The sequence below is a fragment of the Hyla sarda genome, chromosome 8, assembly GCF_029499605.1.
Source record: "Hyla sarda isolate aHylSar1 chromosome 8, aHylSar1.hap1, whole genome shotgun sequence".
NCBI lineage: Eukaryota > Metazoa > Chordata > Amphibia > Anura > Hylidae > Hyla > Hyla sarda.
Genome location: NC_079196.1, coordinates 164,988,811 through 165,012,220, shown reverse-complemented (window position 1 = coordinate 165,012,220; position 23,410 = coordinate 164,988,811).

The window sequence follows — 23,410 nt, the reverse complement described above, 5'->3', positions numbered from 1 at the left end:
CTTGTAAAAAATGTTAATTTGGTGAATAAACTGCATTTTAGTGAAAAAAATCATTATTTCAATCATTATTTAGTGAAAAAAATCATGGATTTGAGGGGTCATTTATGGGGTATTTCTAATATGAAGGCCCCTCAAATCCACTTCAAAACTGAACTGGTCCCTGAAAAATTCAGATTGCTGCTGAACTTTGAAGCCCTCTGATGTCTTCCAAAAGTAAAAACATGTCAACTTTATCATGCAAACATAAAGTAGACATATTGGTTATGCGAATCAATATATAATGTATTTTGGATGTCCATTTTCCTTACAAGCAGAGATCTTCAAAGTTAGAAAAAGGCAAAATTTTCAAATGTTTTGTAAAATTTTGGAATTTGCAAGTATCCACGAAAAAACTATCTCGGAATCAAATTCATAAGTAAAAGCATCCCAGAGTTATCAATGCTTAAAGTGACAGTGGTCAGATGTGCAAAAAATGCTCTGGTCCTTAAGGTCAAAATGGGTTTGGCCCCAAAGGGGTTAAAGGGGTACTCCGGCCCTAAGACATCTTATCCCCTATGCAAAGGATAGGGGATAAGATGTATGATCGTGGGGGTCCCTCCACTGGGGACCCCCACAATTTGTCCAATTCACCTCAAATTAAACCCATAGACTTCTATGGGATTCTGCTCTCCCATTTAACCTTCTGAAATTCCTCTAGCGGAATTCCGCAAGCATAATTTCAGAAGGTTGAATGGGAGTGCGGAATCCCATAGACGTCTATGGGCTTTAATTTGAGGTGGAATTCCGCAAGTGGAAATTCCACCGTGTGAATACACACTTAGTGTGCGTAGGTTATATTTACAGCTCAGTAACATGCTCAGTAACAGCAATGAGAACAAACAAATCACTCTCTAAACACTGTAAAGGGTTAATTTAACATAACCATGCAGATTAAAAAAAAAAAAAATCTTTTAAAATGACAGGTCCCTTTTAGCATTACATAGTGCCTAAAATTGTGACAAAGTATTATGTTGTTCTTCCAATCTGGCTAATAGATAATGGTGCAGAACATAGAATTAGCTAATAGTATATATCAAAATGTGTTTAGAAATCTATACAATTATGTGACAATTAAATTAGTCATTCCTAAACTTTGTATGTTAAATTACTGTTGAAGAGCAACTTCTATTTTGTATAGTTGTATGCATATTTTTTTTCTATGGAATGCAGAAGCAAAATCTGTATGGACCTACAGTTTGGAGAAGTCACGCTCTAATGAAATAAAATAGTTACCTTTGCTTCTACTGACAAACTTTTTACAGCGCCTGAAGCTGGCATTGACCTTTCAATGAAAAAAGTTTCCCCTATGCATCAGCTTTTATTACTTTTTACAACCAAACTATTTGTTTCCACTGTATTGGTTATCACAATTCACCGACTTACGTTGGACTTTTTTTTACACAATTGGTTAAAGTAATAAAGCTACTTTTATGAAAAGAACACTGCAAACTCCTAGGGACAGTAGTTGTATGGTTGCTGGATATGAGTAAAAGAGGATGAAAAAGGCCATTGTAAATAAGATCATAAATGTAAAGAAACTTGACACTGAAACTTCATGATAATATAAAAAGCATATATTTAGCTGTTTTTTATTCAAAAAGTGACAACAGGAATAACAATTTCACATAGTAGTGGCAATGTATTTTTTTTTATTTCTTTTTCATTTGAAAAACAGAATTTGTAGATTGGTATGGATAGATATTGTTAATTCCCATTCACATGATGAAATATATCAGCCCAAAACATATTTTACAATGCTTTTTACAGATTGTTATCATGCGTATTAATTTTTGTCCCCAATGGCCTGAGCCAATTGGAAGATGTCAGTGCTTTTACCCTAAGGCCCCATTTATACACCAGAATCTCCAAGCAGAATCTGGTGAAAAATTCCACTTAAAAAATTATTCTTGGATTTTGCAGTGCCTGCGCTAGAAGAGTTTTGAACTGCACAATCTCCATAGAGGGCAATGCATTTCTGAGTGGATTCCACAGAAAGAATTGACATGTTCATTCTTTCTGAAGAGTCCATAATTTGATGCCTGTAGAAGGCATCAAATGCTACAACAATGCTGTAGCGGCGTTACGTTATCAAAATAAAAGCCTTTTATTAAGTCTAATCAATATCACTATCTCCACGAGAAAGCTCTTCCATATATGTTCCTGTTTTCTCCCTGTGATCCTGTCACATGACCAATTGTTTATCTACGGCTGGCATGCTGCTTCATTGTACAGAGGAACTGCGAGGCTGGCGATCACAATTATCTCTATGTGCATGAAGAGGTGTTATGCTTTGAGCACAACTCTGTCTGGTAGGAGCCAACCAACTTTTCCATAAAAATCTCCATTAAGCTGTATGGGCTTCACTAGGTACGCACCTTGTTTTCTATTTTTTTTTTTACCTATGGTTTATAATATTTGCCTCAACCAGGTGCTCCTCACACGATTTCTGACAGAAGAGTAAAAAGAAAAATCTAAAAAAATTGTCCAAGGATCATTTGTGGAGAGCCTTAAAAAGACCTGGAATTAGCAGGTACTGTTGTAGCAAATAAAACAGTAAGGGTCTATTCACACGGCAGAATTTCTGCACCAATTCCGCTTCCGCTTCCTCGGGTGGTTTGTGGCTTCCATGGATTTTGTGTGGAATTGGTGGGAATCCGTGCGGAAATTCCACATGCAGAAATTCAGAAGTGTGAATGGGAGTGCGGAATCCCATAGACGTCTATTGGGCTTTCCTTTGAGGCGGAAATTCTGCCGTGTGACTAGACTCTTAGTGATGCACTCCGCTGATTGCCTGAATGCACGCTCACCACCCATGACTTCTTTGCTATAAAAGAAGCATATTGAAGCTTGCATAAAGTTTGCTGCACAACATTTGGAAAAGCCAGTGAAATACTGGGAGAATGTAGTGTGGTCAGATGATAGCAAAATGGATAATATACAACATGTTTGGAGGAGAAATGGCTGTGCACATTACCCTAAAAACACCAGACCAACAGTTAAGTTTGGAGGTGGGAACACCATGGTGTGGGACTGCATTTCAGCTATTTATTTTAATATGTCCCTCAGAGACAATAGGGGACATATATTCACAAACGTGGTTAGTTTTACTAAGACTAGACAGTCTAAGATTGTGCAAGATTTTTTAAAGTGCTCAGTCTACACCCCCTTTGATGTGTTTTAGTTAAAGACTGTTTTGATTTTTTGGTTGCAGACTTTGGTTGCAGGCACAATTTAAGCCACACACCATTTTTCCGAGGCCATGGACATTTTTTTTTATTTTCAAGGCAAAAATCTTTTTCACCAATTCTGGCGCAGCCTGCACAAAAAAAATAGTCAGTTTTGAATATCCTCCCCATGATTTATCACTAAGGACTTTTCACAGAGCTGATTATCTTCCCAGCCATTGAACATGGCTCAAAAATCATCAGGGTACCACTGTGTCTCTGCTTTCTAAAAGGAACACATGGAGAAGAACAGAACAGAAGGAAACCATACGGATAAGGCTAAATGGCTGGGATGAGCTGTATATTGCTTTTGACTGCTTTTTTTTTTTCTTTTTTAAGAAGTTGCTGCCAAAATGAGTAGAATAAATATTTTTTTTTCTTTAAAATTTCTAATATTAAAAAGTATTTATTCTAACATTTTGTATAAATACCCATTTAATGATGTTTTGTCTTAAAATAACATGGCATTTTGGGAAGCCAGACATAAAGTAGGTCTTTTTTTGGTGGCTCGACACAAATGAGCACCTGTCATTCAGCAAAATGAACACAGCTTGGGAGGCGCTGGATCGTGCCATTTGACCACAAATAATTATGCTCCATCTGTGAGGCAGGATTTGTAACTTTCACAAATTTATGTAAAGAATTCCAGCTGGTGCAATCAAAATGAAACAGTATGCGCTCATTTTGAAATACAGTTTTCACGTTCGCTTCGAATGTGTATTCAGGAATCTATATTATATTATAAGGTTGAAGGACATGGCAGGAAGCAGCAGCTGAAAGCTGTTGATAACAAGTATGACCCATTATTATAGAGCTGGACTCTATTTTCTCATGTACAGCATTTTCCATTATAGTTACACAAACAAATATAGTTTTTGTATTTCCACCCAGATCATATTTACACTTAGATATAGTCCTCATCCATGAATAAATGAATGAATACATACGAAATAGGAATTTGATGGTGGTAAGGATGTAAACCAGGAAGAAGAGGACAGCAGGGGGGATCAGCTGGTGTCAGAAAGGCAGCGGCAGGTGAATGAGGCAGGTGAGTATAGCTGCTTTTTTGTTTTACTACACTAGAAGGCATTAGTTAAAAATACCATGCAGTCTAAAAATAAACCTTTGGGCAGAAACCACTATGAAGAACCACTTTAAAATCGGTGCGGAATTTGCAGTTATTTTTGTGCTGATTTTGATGTGGTTTTTTAGTGTTTCAAGTGGTTTTTTATTTTTTTGTTCTTTTCAAGCTCCCATTTAGAGATGAGCGAATCGAATCTGACGAATCCGAATTTGTGACGAATTTCATGAAAAATGGAATGTGAATGTGAATATCGCCGTGATTCTATCACGCGAATTGCTTCATTAAACTCCATTTGGTGCGGTCCAGGCTCCAGGGCATCTAAAATGGCGGATCCACATGTGAGGACATGCAGGAAGGAATCCTGGGGAGGCGGGAACAAGGGGTAGGCGGGATGACACTGAATCACATGCAGGATGCAGCCTATCAGCAGCCAGTTACGCCTGTGATGTCACAGCCCTATATAATCAGCAGCCATATTGCAGCCAGTCACTTCATCCTTACACTGCAGAGAGATAGATAGGTAGAGACAGCCCTGTGTGTTAAACAGAAAAGCTTTTTTAAGCAGTGATTTACCTCCTAGTCCAGTTAGCATTCTGTTGGGCAGAGAGCTATTTGTTTTTCACAGAAAAGCATTCTTACTGCAGGGATTCACCTCCCAGTCACTGTATACAGCTTTCTATTATAGAGAGGATCATAGAGCAGAGTTTTGCACAAAAGAACAGCAGCGATCCACCTCCCAGTCACTGTCTACAGCGTTCTATTATAGAGAGGATCAGAGAGCAGTATGTTGCACAGAAGAAAAGCACCGATTCAGCCCAAGCACAAATCCTGCCTAGAAGCACTGATAGGGAAGCGAGTGAGATTTTGGCTGTAGTACACATGGACTGTGTGCTGAAGCACTGGTGTCTACTACTGGTGTGCACAAAAACTTTTTTAAGTGTACTGTAGTGCATACCACTAGAGATGAGCGAACTTTTGAAAAATTTGATTTGGTCGATTCAAATCTGAAAAAAATTGTCTTGGGTGGAATTTATTTGCGGCAAATCTATATTAGAAACTGCTATTTCTGGCCTACAGAGACCCTCAATAGGGGTGTAGAACACTTTGCTTTGTTCTAACACGCGTATGGAGTGTGCTGGGTAGTGAAATAATACTGTTATTCAGTATGACATGCAGATTACAGGCATCTCTATTAGAATCACTGCCGCAGAGCGACACAACGACAGAGTATGGAGGTGGCATTAGTATAAGGAGACCATAAAGTGTCTGAATGACACAGTGTGGAGGTGTTGGCAGCATGAGGAGACCTTATAGTGGCTGAATAACACAGCGTGGAGGTGTTGGCAGCATGAGGAGACCATACAGTGGCTGAATGACACAGTGTGGAGGTGTTGGCAACAAGAGGAGACCATATAGTGGCTAAATGACACAGCATTGAGGTGTTGGCAGCATGAGGAGACCATATAGTTGCTAAATGACACAGCCTGGAGCTGGAATGAGTAGACACTAGGGACTCACAATCCATAAAATTAAAAGATTAATTTTGAAATTTAAATTGAAGATTTATGATAGCTAGTGCAGCATCAGTAAACCATATATTGGCTGAATGACACAGCCTGGAGGTAGCTGAATCATGGGGAGACCCTATAGTGGCTGAATGGCACAGCCTGGAGTTGGCTGAAGCAAGAGGAGACCATATAGTGGCTGAATGGCATAGCCTGGAGTTGGCAGAAACATGAGGAGACCATTGGAATTTAAGATTTCAAAATTTTAATTTAAAATATTGAAATTGAGGATTTTGAAATTTAAGTGTTAACTTCCGATGTGTTAGTGTCCCGGGCCCCAGCATGTGGGTACAAAGGACCAAATCAAGCAAGAAGTCACATGTCACATGGCAGCACAATGACAGAGCCTGGAGGTGGCATAAGTATGAAGAGACAATATAGTATCTGAATGACTGCCTGGAGTTTGTGGCAGTATGGGGAGACCATATAGTGTCTGAATGGCACAGGCTGGAGTTGGCTGAAGCATGAGGAGACCAAATAGTGGCTGAATGCCACAGCCTGGAGGTGGCTGAAGCATGAGGAGACCATACAGTGTCTGATTGGCACAGCCTGGAGTTTGCAGAAGCATGATGAGACCATTGAAATCGAAACATTTTAAATTTAAGATTTTTAAATTTAAATTAAGAATTTTAAAATTAAAATTTTAACTCCCAAGTTTTAGTGACCCAGGCCCCGGCATGTGGATACAAAGACCAAACCTAAGAATTAGACAGATGTCACATGGCAGCACAATTACAGAGCCTGGATGTGGCATCAGTATGAGGAGACCATAACCATATAGTGACTGAATGGCACAGCCTGGAGTTGGCTGAAGCATGAGGAGACCATGAGACCATATAGTGGCTGAAGCATTAGGAAATCATTTAGTGACTGAATGCAACAGCCTGTAGGTGACTAAAGCATGAGAAGAGACCATATAGTGGCTGAATGGCATGGCCTGGAGTTGGCCGAAGCATAAGAAGACCATATAGTGGCTGAATGGCAGAGCCTGGACTTTGTGGCAGCATGAGAAGAAACTATATAGTGGCTCAATGGCACAGCCTGGAGTGTGCTGAAGCATGATGAGACCATATAGTGGCTGAATGGCACAGCCTGGATTTTGTGGCAGCATGAGGAGACCATATAGTGGCTGAATGGCACAGCCTGGAGTTGGCTGAAGCATGAGAAGAGACCATATAGTGGCTGAATGGCACAGACTGGAGTTGGCTGAAGCATGAGGAGACCATATAGTGTCTGAATGGCACAGCATGGAGGTGGCTGAATCATGAAGAGACCATATAGTGGCTCAATACCACAGCCTGGAGGTGGCTGAAGCATGAGAAGAGACCATATAGTGGCTGAATGGCACAGAATGGAGTTGGCTGAAGCACGTGGAGACCACATAGTGGCTGTATGGCACAGCCAGGAGTTTGTGGCAGCATGAGGACACCATATAGTGGCTGAATGGCACAGCCTGTGTCAGGGTCCAGGTACTGTGAGGATACTGGTGGTGGATCCTCTGTGTCAGTGGGGTGATGACGTGGGCCGTACCAGGTGAACAGAGTCCAAGGGGTTACTGGTTTTCACCAGAGCCCGCCGCAAAGCGGGATGGACTTGTTGCGGCAGGTAACCCCCAGGTCGTTCCACCCGATAGCGACTCAACCCCAACTGACGGCTGAGATAGGCGCGGTACAAGGGATTAGGCAAGAGCAAGGTCGGATGTAGCAGAAGGTCAGGGCAGGCAGCAAGGATCGTAGGGAAATAGGTAAAGGTTCAGCTCACCATTAGCAGCATGCAGACCCAGATCACAATGAACTCAGCACACCTTCCAGCGGAAGCCACGGAATGAGCAAGGGCCGTGTTCCCAGGTACAAAGGATGAAGCAAAAAAGAGGAAAATCCGGCTCCCAGGACTGGATAAAAATTTGTAGCTTTAATGAATCATATTAAAATCCAAAGTAGAAAAAAGAATGAGCTAAAAGCACAAACGAAACGCACCAACGCGTTTCGACTTGTTAACAAGTCTTAATCATGGTCAATGCTAAAGACAACAGATATACCTTATATACTATTACAACCGGTGACGTCACCCTCTGAATTCAGAGGGTGACGTCACCAGTTGTAATAGTATATAAGGTATATCTGTTGTCTTTAGCATTGACCATGATTAAGACTTGTTAACAAGTCGAAACGCGTTGGTGCATTTCGTTTGTGCGTTTAGCTCCTTCTTTTTTCTACTTTGGATTTTAATATGATTCAATAAAGCTACAAATTTTTATCCAGTCCTGGGAGCCGTATTTTCCTCTTTTTTGCTTCAGCAAGGATCGTAGTCAGGGGCAACGGCAGAAGGCCTGGAACACTGGCTTGGGACATACAAAGAAACGCTTTCACTGGCACAAGGGCAACAAGATCTGGCGATGATGGGAAGGGGAAGTGAGGTATAGGCTAGGGCACAGGTGAATGCATTAATTGGGCCAGGCGCCAATCAGCGGCTCACTGGCCCTTTAAATAGCAGTGTGTTGCACAGAAGAAAAGCACCGATTCAGCCCAAGCACAAATCCTGCCTAGAAGCACTGATAGGGAAGCGAATGAGATTTTGGCTGTAGTACACATGGACTGTGTGCTGAAGCACTGGTGTCTACTACTGGTGTGCACAAAAACTTTTTTAAGTGTACTGTAGTGCATACCACTAGAGATGAGCGAACTTTTGAAAAATTTGATTTGGTCGATTCAAATCTGAAAAAAATTGTCTTGGGTGGAATTTATTTGCGGCAAATCTATATTAGAAACTGCTATTTCTGGCCTACAGAGACCCTCAATAGGGGTGTAGAACACTTTGCTTTGTTCTAACACGCGTATGGAGTGTGCTGGGGTAGTGAAATAATACTGTTATTCAGTATGACATGCAGATTACAGGCATCTCTATTAGAATCACTGCCGCAGAGCGACACAACGACAGAGTATGGAGGTGGCATTAGTATAAGGAGACCATAAAGTGTCTGAATGACACAGTGTGGAGGTGTTGGCAGCATGAGTGTCACGATGCCGGCTGGCAGGTAGTGGATCCTCTGTGCCAGAGAGGGATTGGCGTGGACCGTGCTAGTGGACCGGTTCTAAGCCACTACTGGTTTTCACCAGAGCCCGCCGCAAAGCGGGATGGTCTTGCTGCGGCGGTAGTGACCAGGTCGTATCCACTAGCAACGGCTCACCTCTCTGGCTGCTGAAGATAGGCGCGGTACAAGGGAGTAGGCAAAAGCAAGGTCGGACGTAGCAGAAGGTCGGGGCAGGCAGCAAGGATCGTAGTCAGGGGCAACGGCAGAAGGTCTGGAAACACAGGCAAGGAACACACAAGGAACGCTTTCACTGGCACTAAGGCAACAAGATCCGGCAAGGGAGTGCAGGGGAAGTGAGGTGATATAGGGAAGTGCACAGGTGAACACACTAATTGGGACCACTGCGCCAATCAGCGGCGCAGTGGCCCTTTAAATCGCAGAGACCCGGCGCGCGCGCGCCCTAGGGAGCGGGGCCGCGCGCGCCGGGACAGAACAGACGGAGAGCGAGTCAGGTAGGGGAGCCGGGGTGCGCATCGCGAGCGGGCGCTACCCGCATCGCGGATCGCATCCCGGCTGGCAGCGGAATCGCAGCGCCCCGGGTCAGAGGACGTGACCGGAGCGCTGCCGCGGGGAGAGTGAAGCGAGCGCTCCGGGGAGGAGCGGGGACCCGGAGCGCTCGGCGTAACAGTACCCCCCCCCTTGGGTCTCCCCCTCTTCTTAGAGCCTGAGAACCTGAGGAGCAGACTTTTGTCTAAGATGTTGTCCTCAGGTTCCCAGGATCTCTCTTCAGGACCACAACCCTCCCAGTCCACTAAAAAAAAATTTTTCCCTCTGACCTTTTTGGCAGCTAAAATCTCTTTGACCGAGAAGATGTCCGAGGAGCCGGAAACAGGAGTGGGAGGAACAGATTTGGGAGAAAAACGGTTGAGGATGAGTGGTTTGAGAAGAGAGACGTGAAAGGCATTAGGGATACGAAGAGAGGGAGGAAGAAGAAGTTTATAAGAGACAGGATTAATTTGACACAAAATTTTGAAAGGACCAAGATAGCGTGGTCCCAACTTGTAGCTAGGGACACGGAAGCGGACATATTTAGCGGAGAGCCATACCTTGTCTCCAGGGGAAAAAACGGGGGGAGCTCTTCTTTTCTTATCCGCGAACTTCTTCATGCGTGATGAAGCCTGTAAGAGAGAATTTTGGGTCTCTCTCCATATGATGGAAAGGTCACGAGAAATTTCATCCACAGCGGGCAGACCAGAGGGCAAGGGAGTAGGGAGGGGGGGAAGAGGGTGACGGCCGTACACCACGAAAAATGGGGATTTGGAGGAAGACTCAGAGACCCTGAAGTTATACGAGAATTCGGCCCATGGGAGGAGATCTGCCCAGTCATCCTGGCGGGAGGAAACAAAATGTCGCAAATAATCACCCAAGATCTGGTTAATCCTTTCTACTTGTCCATTGGACTGGGGATGATATGCAGAAGAAAAATTTAATTTAATCTTGAGTTGTTTACAGAGAGCCCTCCAGAATTTAGACACGAATTGGACGCCTCTATCCGAGACAATCTGCGTAGGCAACCCGTGAAGACGAAAAATGTGTACAAAAAATTGTTTAGCCAACTGAGGCGCAGAAGGAAGACCAGGAAGAGGGATGAAATGTGCCATTTTGGAGAATCGATCAACGACCACCCAAATAACAGTGTTGCCACGGGAAGGGGGTAAATCAGTAATAAAATCCATACCAATCAGAGACCAAGGCTGTTCGGGGACAGGCAGAGGATGAAGAAAACCAGCGGGCTTCTGGCGAGGAGTCTTATCCCGGGCACAGATAGTGCAGGCTCGCACAAAGTCCACAACATCCGTCTCCAGAGTCGGCCACCAATAGAAGCGGGAGATGAGTTGCACAGATTTCTTGATACCCGCATGACCTGCGAGATGGGAGGAGTGACCCCATTTGAGGATTCCGAGGCGTTGGCGAGGAGAAACAAAGGTCTTTCCTGGAGGAGTCTGCCTGATGGAGGCAGGAGAAGTGGAGATCAGGCAGTCAGGTGGAATGATGTGTTGCGGAGAGAGTTCAACTTCTGAGGCATCCGAGGAATGAGAGAGAGCATCGGCCCTAATGTTCTTATCGGCAGGACGAAAGTGAATCTCAAAATTAAATCGGGCAAAGAACAGAGACCACCGGGCCTGGCGAGGATTCAGCCGTTGGGCAGACTGGAGGTAGGAGAGGTTCTTGTGGTCGGTGTAGATAATAACAGGAGAACTTGATCCCTCCAGCAGATGCCTCCATTCCTCAAGTGCTAATTTAATGGCTAGAAGCTCTCGATCCCCGATGGAGTAGTTCCTCTCCGCTGGAGAGAAGGTCCTAGAGAAAAAACCACAAGTGACAGCATGCCCGGAAGAATTTTTTTGTAGAAGAACAGCTCCAGCTCCCACTGAGGAGGCATCAACCTCCAATAGGAAAGGTTTGGAAGGGTCAGGTCTGGAGAGGACGGGAGCCGAAGAAAAGGCAGACTTGAGTCGTTTAAAGGCGTCTTCTGCTTGAGGAGGCCAGGACTTGGGATCAGCATTTTTTTTGGTTAAAGCCACGATAGGAGCCACAATGGTAGAAAAATGTGGAATAAATTGCCTGTAATAATTGGCGAACCCCAAAAAGCGTTGGATAGCACGGAGTCCGGAGGGGCGTGGCCAATCTAAGACGGCAGAGAGTTTGTCTGGATCCATCTGTAGTCCCTGGCCAGAGACCAAATATCCTAGAAAAGGAAGAGATTGGCATTCAAACAGACATTTCTCAATTTTGGCATAGAGTTGGTTGTCACGAAGTCTCTGAAGAACCATACGGACATGCTGGCGGTGTTCTTCTAGATTGGCAGAAAAAATTAGGATATCATCCAGATATACAACAACACAGGAGTATAACAGATCACGAAAAATTTCATTGACAAAGTCTTGGAAAACGGCAGGGGCGTTGCACAGTCCAAAGGGCATGACCAGATACTCAAAGTGTCCATCTCTGGTGTTAAATGCCGTTTTCCACTCGTCCCCCTCTCTGATGCGGATGAGGTTATAGGCGCCTCTTAAGTCCAATTTAGTGAAGATGTGGGCACCTTGGAGGCGATCAAAGAGTTCAGAGATGAGGGGTAAGGGGTAGCGGTTCTTAACCGTGATTTTATTAAGACCGCGGTAGTCAATGCAAGGACGTAGGGAGCCATCTTTTTTGGACACAAAGAAAAATCCGGCTCCGGCAGGAGAGGAGGATTTACGGATAAAGCCCTTTTTTAGATTCTCCTGGACGTATTCGGACATGGCAAGAGTCTCTGGGGCAGAGAGAGGATAAATTCTGCCCCGGGGTGGAGTAGTGCCCGGGAGGAGGTCGATAGGGCAATCATAAGGCCTGTGAGAAGGTAGAGTCTCAGCTTGTTTTTTGCAGAAAACATCCGCGAAGTCCATATAGGCCTTAGGGAGACCGGTTACTGGAGGAACCACAGAGTTACGGCAAGGGTTACTGGGAACAGGTTTTAGACAGTTCTTGGAACAAGAGGACCCCCAACTCTTGATCTCCCCAGTGGACCAATCCAGGGTAGGGGAATGAAGTTGAAGCCAGGGAAGTCCAAGGAGAATTTCCGAGGTGCAATTGGGGAGGACCAAAAGTTCAATCCTCTCATGATGAGATCCGATGCTCATAAGAAGGGGCTCCGTGCGGAAACGTATGGTACAGTCCAATCTTTCATTATTTACACAATTGATGTAGAGGGGTCTGGCGAGACTGGTCACCGGGATGTTGAACCTGTTGACGAGAGAGGCCAAAATAAAATTTCCTGCAGATCCAGAGTCCAAGAAGGCCACTGTAGAGAAGGAGAAGGCAGAGGCAGACATCCGCACAGGCACAGTAAGACGTGGAGAAGCAGAGTAGACATCAAGGACTGTCTCACTTTTGTGCGGAGTCAGCGTACGTCTTTCCAGGCGGGGAGGACGGATAGGACAATCCCTCAGGAAGTGTTCGGTACTAGCACAGTACAGGCAGAGGTTCTCCATACGGCGTCGTGTCCTCTCTTGAGGTGTCAGGCGAGACCGGTCGACCTGCATAGCCTCCACGGCGGGAGGCACAGGAACAGATTGCAGGGGACCAGAGGAGAGAGGAGCCGAGGAGAAGAAACGCCTCGTGCGAACAGAGTCCATATCTCGGCGGAGTTCCTGACGCCTTTCGGAAAAACGCATGTCAATGCGAGTGGCTAGGTGAATAAGTTCATGTAGATTAGCAGGAATTTCTCGTGCGGCCAGAACATCTTTAATGTTGCTGGATAGGCCTTTTTTGAAGGTCGCGCAGAGGGCCTCATTATTCCAGGACAATTCTGAAGCAAGAGTACGGAATTGTACGGCATACTCGCCAACGGAAGAATTACCCTGGACCAGGTTCAACAGGGCAGTCTCAGCAGAAGAGGCTCGGGCAGGTTCCTCAAAGACACTTCGGATTTCCGAGAAGAAGGAGTGTACAGAGGCAGTGACGGGGTCATTGCGGTCCCAGAGCGGTGTGGCCCATGACAGGGCTTTTCCGGACAGAAGGCTGACTACGAAAGCCACCTTAGACCTTTCAGTGGGAAACAGGTCCGACATCATCTCCAGATGAAGGGAACATTGGGAAAGAAAGCCACGGCAAAACTTAGAGTCCCCATCAAATTTATCCGGCAAGGATAAGCGTATCCCAGGAGCGGCCACTCGCTGCGGAGGAGGTGCAGGAGCTGGCGGAGGAGATGACTGCTGAAGCTGTGGTAGTAACTGTTGTAGCATAACGGTCAGTTGAGACAGCTGTTGGCCTTGTTGCGCTATCTGTTGTGACTGCTGGGCGACCACTGTGGTGAGGTCAGAGACAACTGGCAGAGGAACTTCAGCGGGATCCATGGCCGGATCTACTGTCACGATGCCGGCTGGCAGGTAGTGGATCCTCTGTGCCAGAGAGGGATTGGCGTGGACCGTGCTAGTGGACCGGTTCTAAGCCACTACTGGTTTTCACCAGAGCCCGCCGCAAAGCGGGATGGTCTTGCTGCGGCGGTAGTGACCAGGTCGTATCCACTAGCAACGGCTCACCTCTCTGGCTGCTGAAGATAGGCGCGGTACAAGGGAGTAGGCAAAAGCAAGGTCGGACGTAGCAGAAGGTCGGGGCAGGCAGCAAGGATCGTAGTCAGGGGCAACGGCAGAAGGTCTGGAAACACAGGCAAGGAACACACAAGGAACGCTTTCACTGGCACTAAGGCAACAAGATCCGGCAAGGGAGTGCAGGGGAAGTGAGGTGATATAGGGAAGTGCACAGGTGAACACACTAATTGGGACCACTGCGCCAATCAGCGGCGCAGTGGCCCTTTAAATCGCAGAGACCCGGCGCGCGCGCGCCCTAGGGAGCGGGGCCGCGCGCGCCGGGACAGAACAGACGGAGAGCGAGTCAGGTAGGGGAGCCGGGGTGCGCATCGCGAGCGGGCGCTACCCGCATCGCGGATCGCATCCCGGCTGGCAGCGGAATCGCAGCGCCCCGGGTCAGAGGACGTGACCGGAGCGCTGCCGCGGGGAGAGTGAAGCGAGCGCTCCGGGGAGGAGCGGGGACCCGGAGCGCTCGGCGTAACAATGAGGAGACCTTATAGTGGCTGAATAACACAGCGTGGAGGTGTTGGCAGCATGAGGAGACCATACAGTGGCTGAATGACACAGTGTGGAGGTGTTGGCAACAAGAGGAGACCATATAGTGGCTAAATGACACAGCATTGAGGTGTTGGCAGCATGAGGAGACCATATAGTTGCTAAATGACACAGCCTGGAGCTGGAATGAGTAGACACTAGGGACTCACAATCCATAAAATTAAAAGATTAATTTTGAAATTTAAATTGAAGATTTATGGTAGCTAGTGCAGCATCAGTAAACCATATATTGGCTGAATGACACAGCCTGGAGGTAGCTGAATCATGGGGAGACCCTATAGTGGCTGAATGGCACAGCCTGGAGTTGGCTGAAGCAAGAGGAGACCATATAGTGGCTGAATGGCATAGCCTGGAGTTGGCAGAAACATGAGGAGACCATTGGAATTTAAGATTTCAAAATTTTAATTTAAAATATTGAAATTGAGGATTTTGAAATTTAAGTGTTAACTTCCGATGTGTTAGTGTCCCGGGCCCCGGCATGTGGGTACAAAGGACCAAATCAAGCAAGAAGTCACATGTCACATGGCAGCACAATGACAGAGCCTGGAGGTGGCATAAGTATGAAGAGACAATATAGTATCTGAATGACTGCCTGGAGTTTGTGGCAGCATGGGGAGACCATATAGTGTCTGAATGGCACAGGCTGGAGTTGGCTGAAGCATGAGGAGACCAAATAGTGGCTGAATGCCACAGCCTGGAGGTGGCTGAAGCATGAGGAGACCATACAGTGTCTGATTGGCACAGCCTGGAGTTTGCAGAAGCATGATGAGACCATTGAAATCGAAACATTTTAAATTTAAGATTTTTAAATTTAAATTAAGAATTTTAAAATTAAAATTTTAACTCCCAAGTTTTAGTGACCCAGGCCCCGGCATGTGGATACAAAGGACCAAACCTAAGAATTAGACAGATGTCACATGGCAGCACAATTACAGAGCCTGGATGTGGCATCAGTATGAGGAGACCATAACCATATAGTGACTGAATGGCACAGCCTGGAGTTGGCTGAAGCATGAGGAGACCATGAGACCATATAGTGGCTGAAGCATTAGGAAATCATTTAGTGACTGAATGCAACAGCCTGTAGGTGACTAAAGCATGAGAAGAGACCATATAGTGGCTGAATGGCATGGCCTGGAGTTGGCCGAAGCATAAGAAGACCATATAGTGGCTGAATGGCAGAGCCTGGACTTTGTGGCAGCATGAGAAGAAACTATATAGTGGCTCAATGGCACAGCCTGGAGTGTGCTGAAGCATGATGAGACCATATAGTGGCTGAATGGCACAGCCTGGATTTTGTGGCAGCATGAGGAGACCATATAGTGGCTGAATGGCACAGCCTGGAGTTGGCTGAAGCATGAGAAGAGACCATATAGTGGCTGAATGGCACAGACTGGAGTTGGCTGAAGCATGAGGAGACCATATAGTGTCTGAATGGCACAGCATGGAGGTGGCTGAATCATGAAGAGACCATATAGTGGCTCAATACCACAGCCTGGAGGTGGCTGAAGCATGAGAAGAGACCATATAGTGGCTGAATGGCACAGAATGGAGTTGGCTGAAGCACGTGGAGACCACATAGTGGCTGTATGGCACAGCCAGGAGTTTGTGGCAGCATGAGGACACCATATAGTGGCTGAATGGCACAGCCTGTGTCAGGGTCCAGGTACTGTGAGGATACTGGTGGTGGATCCTCTGTGTCAGTGGGGTGATGACGTGGGCCGTACCAGGTGAACAGAGTCCAAGGGGTTACTGGTTTTCACCAGAGCCCGCTGCAAAGCGGGATGGACTTGTTGCGGCAGGTAACCCCCAGGTCGTTCCACCCGATAGCGACTCAACCCCAACTGACGGCTGAGATAGGCGCGGTACAAGGGATTAGGCAAGAGCAAGGTCGGATGTAGCAGAAGGTCAGGGCAGGCAGCAAGGATCGTAGGGAAATAGGTAAAGGTTCAGCTCACCATTAGCAGCATGCAGACCCAGATCACAATGAACTCAGCACACCTTCCAGCGGAAGCCACGGAATGAGCAAGGGCCGTGTTCCCAGGTACAAAGGATGAAGCAAAAAAAGAGGAAAATCCGGCTCCCAGGACTGGATAAAAATTTGTAGCTTTAATGAATCATATTAAAATCCAAAGTAGAAAAAAGAATGAGCTAAAAGCACAAACGAAACGCACCAACGCGTTTCGACTTGTTAACAAGTCTTAATCATGGTCAATGCTAAAGACAACAGATATACCTTATATACTATTACAACCGGTGACGTCACCCTCTGAATTCAGAGGGTGACGTCACCAGTTGTAATAGTATATAAGGTATATCTGTTGTCTTTAGCATTGACCATGATTAAGACTTGTTAACAAGTCGAAACGCGTTGGTGCATTTCGTTTGTGCGTTTAGCTCCTTCTTTTTTCTACTTTGGATTTTAATATGATTCAATAAAGCTACAAATTTTTATCCAGTCCTGGGAGCCGTATTTTCCTCTTTTTTGCTTCAGCAAGGATCGTAGTCAGGGGCAACGGCAGAAGGCCTGGAACACTGGCTTGGGACATACAAAGAAACGCTTTCACTGGCACAAGGGCAACAAGATCTGGCGATGATGGGAAGGGGAAGTGAGGTATAGGCTAGGGCACAGGTGAATGCATTAATTGGGCCAGGCGCCAATCAGCGGCTCACTGGCCCTTTAAATCGCAGAGAGCCGGCGCGCGCGCGCCCTAGGGAGCGGGGCCGCGCCTGTCGGGACTGAACAAACGGAGGACAGGTCGGGTAAGAAGATTGGGATGCGAACAGCGAGCGGGCGCTTCCCGCATCGCGGGTTGAATCCCCGCCAGAGACACTAACGCAGCGCTCCCGGTCAGCGTGTCTGACCGGGGCGCTGCGACAAGGTGAACGCTGCGAGCTCTCCGGGAAGGAGCGGGGACCCAGAGTGCTCGGCGTAACAGTACCCCCCCCCCCTTGGGTCTCCCCCTCTTTTTGGAACCCGAGAACTTGTGAATGAGCTCCTTGTCGAGGATGTTATCCTCGGGTTCCCAAGACCTCTCCTCAGCTCCACAATTTTCCCAATCTATGAGAATTTTTTTTTTTACCTCTGACTGTCTTAGATGCGAGAATCTCTTTAACAGTGAAGACATGGGAGGAGCCAGAGACAGGAGCTGGAGCGACAACCTTGGGAGAGAAGCGGTTAAGGACAAGCGGTTTAAGAAGAGAAACATGAAAAGCATTAGGAAAACGGAGAGAAGGGGGAAGAAGAAGTTTGTAGGAGACAGGATTGATTTGACTCTTCTTCTGAGCCACACTTTGTCTCCCGGAGCAAAGACAGGAGGAGTTCTTCTCTTTTTGTCGGCATGCTTCTTTATACAGGATGAGGCCAGTAGGAGGGACTTTTGAGTTTCCTTCCAGATGATGGAGAAGTCCTGGGTAACTTCATCAACAGCAGGCAATCCAGAAGAAGTGGCAGTGGAGAGGGGGGGGGCAGAGGGTGACGGCCGTACACCACAAAGAACGGGGATTTGGCGGAGGATTCAGAGTCCTTGAAATTGTTGAAGATCGACCCAATCGTCCTGGCGGGAGGAAACAAAATGTCGCAAATAGTCACCAAGGATCTGGTTAACTCTCTCTACTTGCCCATTGGATTGGGGATGATAGGAGGACGAGAAATTTATTTTGATTTTTAATTGATTACAGAGAGCTCTCCAAAATTTCGATACAATATGCGTGGGAAGCCCGTGAAGGCGAAAAATGTCCACAAAAAATTGCTTCGCCAACTGTGGCGCTGAAGGAAGACCTGGAAGTGGAATAAAATGTGCCATCTTGGAGAAATGATCAACGACCACCCAGATGACTGTGTTGCCATGGGATAAGGGCAGATCCGTAGTAAAATCCATGGCAATTTGAGATCATGGCAGCTCAGGAACAGGCAAAGGTTGAAGGAGTCCAGCAGGCTTCTGGCGAGGAGTCTTGTCCCGGGCACAAACTGTACAGGCCCGAACGAAATCAGAGACATCTGCCTCCAGGGTAGGCCACCAATATATATGAGAAATGAGTTGGATGGACTTCTTGATGCCAGCATGGCTGGCGAGGTGAGAGGAGTGTCCCCACTTGAGGATCTTGAGGCGCTGGCGTGGAGGGACAAAAGCCTTTCCAGGAGGAGTTTGTCTGAGAGAAGCTGGAGCAGAGGAGATCAGACACCCAGGAGGTACAATGAGTTGCGGGGGGGCTTCCGATTCGGAAGCATCAGAGGAACGTTAAAGGGCGTCAGCCCTGATGTTTTTGTCAGCAGGACGAAAATAAATCTCGAAGTTAAAACGGGCAAAAAACAACCACCACCTAGCCTGATGTGGGTTCAGACGTTGGGCAGACTGGAGATTCTTGTGATCCGTGTAGATGACAATCGGGTGTATGGAACCCTCCAGCAGGTGCCTCCATTCTTCGAAAGCTAGTTTAATGGCCAGAAGTTCACGATCACCAATGGAGTAATTTTTTTCCGCCGGAGAGAAGGTTTTAGAAAAGAAACCACGAGTAATGTTATGTCCGGTAGAGTTTTTTTGTAGGAGTACGGCTCCGGCTCCGACCGAGGAGGCGTCCACTTCCAGCAAGAAGGGTTTTGATGGATCCGGTCTGGAGAGTACGGGAGCAGAAGCGAAGGAAGTTTTGAGACGATTGAATGCCTCATCCGCTTGGGGAGGCCAGGACTTAGGGTTGGCATTCTTCCTGGTTAGGGCCACAATCGGAGCCACAATGGTGGAAAAATGCGGGATAAACTGTCGGTAGTAATTGGCAAATCCCAAGAAGCGTTGGATAGCTCGGAGTCCAGAGGGGCGTGGCCAATCTAACACGGCTGACAGTTTGTCTGGGTCCATTTGAAGTCCCTGGCCAGAGACTAGATAACCTAGGAAGGGAAGAGATTGGCATTCAAAGAGACATTTCTCCATCTTGGCAAATAATTGATTTTCACGGAGTCTCTGGAGCACTAGGCGGACATGACGGCGGTGTTCTTCGAGACTAGAGGAAAAAATCAAAATGTCGTTCAGATAAACCACAACACAAGTATATAACAAATCCCGAAATATTTCGTTCACGAAGTCCTGGAAGACAGCGGGGGCGTTGCAGAGCCCAAAGGGCATAACCAGATATTCAAAATGTCCGTCTCTGGTATTAAATGTGGTTTTCCACTTATCCCCTTTTCTGATGTGAATGAGATTATATGCGCCTCTTAAGTCCAATTTAGTGAAGATGTTAGCGCCACGAAGGCGGTCAAAGAGTTCCGAAATAAGAGGCAGGGGATAGCGGTTTTTGATAGTGATTTTATTTAAACCGCTGTAATCAATGCACGGCCCTAAGGAACCATCTTTTTTTGAGACAAAGAATAACCCCACTCCGGCAGGGGATGAGGACTTGCGGATGAATCCCCTCTTTAAATTTTCTTGGATGTAGTCCGACATGGCTTGAGTCTCAGGAGCGGACAGAGGATAGATCCTGCCCCGGGGTGGAGTAGTACCAGGAAGGAGGTCAATAGGGCAGTCATAAGGCCTGTGAGGTGGCAAAGTCTCTGCTTGTTTTTTGCAAAAAACATCGGCATAGTCCTGATAGGCCTTGGGAAGACCTGGTATAGGAGGAGTCACAGGGGTTTGACTGACGGAGCCGGGAGCAGACGTGAGGCATTTTTTGAGGCAAGAAGAACTCCAGCTCTTGATCTCCCCGGTGGTCCAGTCAAGGGTAGGAGAATGATGTTGGAGCCAAGGCAAGCCAAGGAGAATTTCAGAAGTGCAGTTGGGTAGGACCAGAAATTAAATTTTTTCGTCATGTAGTCCAATGCACACTAACAGGGGTTCTGTGCGGTAGCGCACAGTACAGTCCAATTTTTCTCCATTAAGTGAAGCGATGTAGAGTGGTCTGACGAGACTGGTCACTGGGATGTTGAACCTATTAACGAAAGAGGCCAAAATAAAATTTCCTGCAGAGCCTGAATCCAAGAAGGCCACAGCTGAAAAGGAGGAGTTAGCAGAAGAAGAAATCCGCACAGCCCCCTAAGACGTGGAGAAGCAGAGTTCACACCTAGAGCTGTCTCACCTTTGTGCGGAATCGGAGTGTGTCTTTCCTGACGCGGAGGACGGATAGGACAATCCTTCAGGAAGTGTTCGGTACTAGCACAGTACAGGCATAAATTCTCATTGCGGCGGCGAGTCCTCTCTTGTAGGGTCAGACGAGACCGGTCTACTTGCACAGCCTCCACGGCAGAAGGCACAGAAACAGATTTCAGTGGACTTGAGAAGAGAGGAGCCGGGGAGAGAAATCGCCTGGTGCGAACAAAGTCCATATCCTGACGGAATTCCTGGAAAAACGCATGTCAATGCGGGTGGCCAAATGGATAAGTTCATGCAGCTTGGCAGGAATTTCTCGTGCGGCCAGCACATCCTTGATGTTGCTGGATAGGCCTTTTTTGAAGGTTGCGCAGAGGGCCTAATTGTTCCAAGATAATTCAGAGGCAAGGGTACGAAATTGGATGGCGTATTCGCCCACAGAAGAATTTCCTTGGACAAGGTTCAACAAGGCAGTCTCGGCAGAAGAGGCTCGGGCTGGTTCCTCGAAGACACTACGAACCTCAGCGAAGAAGGACTGGACAGTGGCAGTTACAGGATCATTGCGGTCCCAGAGCGGTGTGGCCCATGACAAGGCCTTCCCAGACAGGAGACCATACACGAAAGCCACCTTTGACCGTTCTGTCGGAAATTGGTCCGACATCATCTCCAAGTGCAAGGAACATTGCGAGAGAAAACCACGGCATTGTTTAGAGTCCCCATCAAATTTGTCCGGCAGAGACAAGCGGAGGCTGAAAGCGGCCACTCGCTGTGGAGGAGGTGCAGGAGCTGGCGGAGGAGATGGTTGCTGAAGCTGTGGCAAAAGTTGTTGCAGCATAACTGTCAGTTGGGACAGCTGATGTCCTTGTTGCGCTATCTGTTGATACTGCTGGGCGACCACCGTGGTAAGGTCAGCAACAACTGGCAGCGGGACCTCAGCGGGATCCATGGCCGCATCTACAGTCAGGATCCGGGTACTGTGAGGATACTGGTGGTGGATCCTCTGTGTCAGTGGGGTGATGACGTGGGCCGTACCAGGGGAACGGAGTCTAAGGGGTTACTGGTTTTCACCAGAGCCCGCCGCAAATCGGGATGGACTTGCTGCGGCAGGTAACCCCCAGGTCGTTACACCCGATAGCGACTCAACCCCAACTGACGGCTGAGATAGGCGCGGTACAAGGGATTAGGCAAGAGCAAGGTCAGACGTAGCAGAAGGTCAGGGCAGGCAGCAAGGATCGTAGTCAGGGGCAACGGCAGAAGGTCTGGAACACTGGCTTGGGACATACAAGGAAACGCTTTCACTGGCACAAGGGCAACAAGATCCGGCGATGATGGAAAGGGGAAGTGAGGTAATATAGGCTAGGGCACAGGTGAATGCACTAATTGGGCCAGGCGCCAATCAGCGGCGCACTGGCCCTTTAAATCGCAGAGAGCCGGCGCGCACCCTAGGGAGCAGGGCCGCGCGCGCCGGGACTGAACAGACGGAGGACAGGTCGGGTAAGAAGACTGGGATGTGAACCGCGAGCGGGCGCGTCCCGCATCGCGGGTCGCATCCCCGCCAGAGACACTAACGCAGCGCTCCCGGTCAGCGGGTCTGACCGGGGCGCTGCGACAAGGTGAACGCTGCAAGCGCTCTGGGGAGGAGCGGGGACCCGGAGCGCTCGGCGTAACAGCCTGGAGGTGGCCACAGCAGCATCAGGAGTCCTGAAAGTGACACAGTGATAGAGTGGTATGGTGGGTGGCAATATCAGTACCCGGTGATGAAGGTGGGTGAAAAAAGGTTTGATGCGGAGGAATGTTTGTAACTGGGGAGCAGCGCCTTAAATCTGTTTACACTATCCTTATTTGTGAAATGTTGGTTTGGCACCATGGTCAATCTATTCTGATGCATCAGGCATTGGTGGGTGGAAAACCTGGCTGATCCATGCCTTCATCTTCACAAAGGTCAGTCTTTCCACATTTTTTGTGGACAGATGAGTTCTCCTTGGGGTGACTATGGCCCCCGATGCACTAAACACCCGCTCTGATGGCACACTACTGGACAGGCAGGACAGCTTTTCCAGGGCAAACTCTGCTAGTTGAGGCCACAAATCAAGTTTCAAATCAAGTCCAACGGATCTTCAAGGTGTGTTGGCATGGGCATGTCAAAGTTTGCCACCACCTGCTGGTTCAGGTCCTGCTCCAGGTCTACCTGCTGCTGATGAGTTGCTTCACTATGCGGGTGAAGAAAGCTACTCGACAGTGACTGTAGACTCAGGCTGCTGCTGATGGAGCTGGTACTGCTCCTGCCACCCCACCTCACCCCAGCAGCCATGGCAGTGGATGGTGAGCACAGGGGGCCTCCCGATTCAGACCTGAGAGAGGATTAACTATGGTCCTCCCTCTCAGTGGGTTTAAAAAAGGCCCCTATTTTGAGGCGGTAGCGAGGGTCCAATAAGGTGGAGATCCAGAAGTAATCCCGTTGCCGAATGGTGACAATTCGACTATCACCACGCAAGCACGTGAGCATGCATCGTGCCATTTGTGCAAGTGACTCGGAGGCACTCCCTGTCTCCATCTCTACTGCATACTGCCATGGTGTTTCTGGGTCCACTGTCTCGCCTTCCTCATAACCCTCTCGCTCCTCTGACTGTTCCTGATCCTCCTCTCCTGTCAGATTACTAGAAAAACAGCCCATTTGGCGAAACCTAAACTGTGCTCCATTGTGCT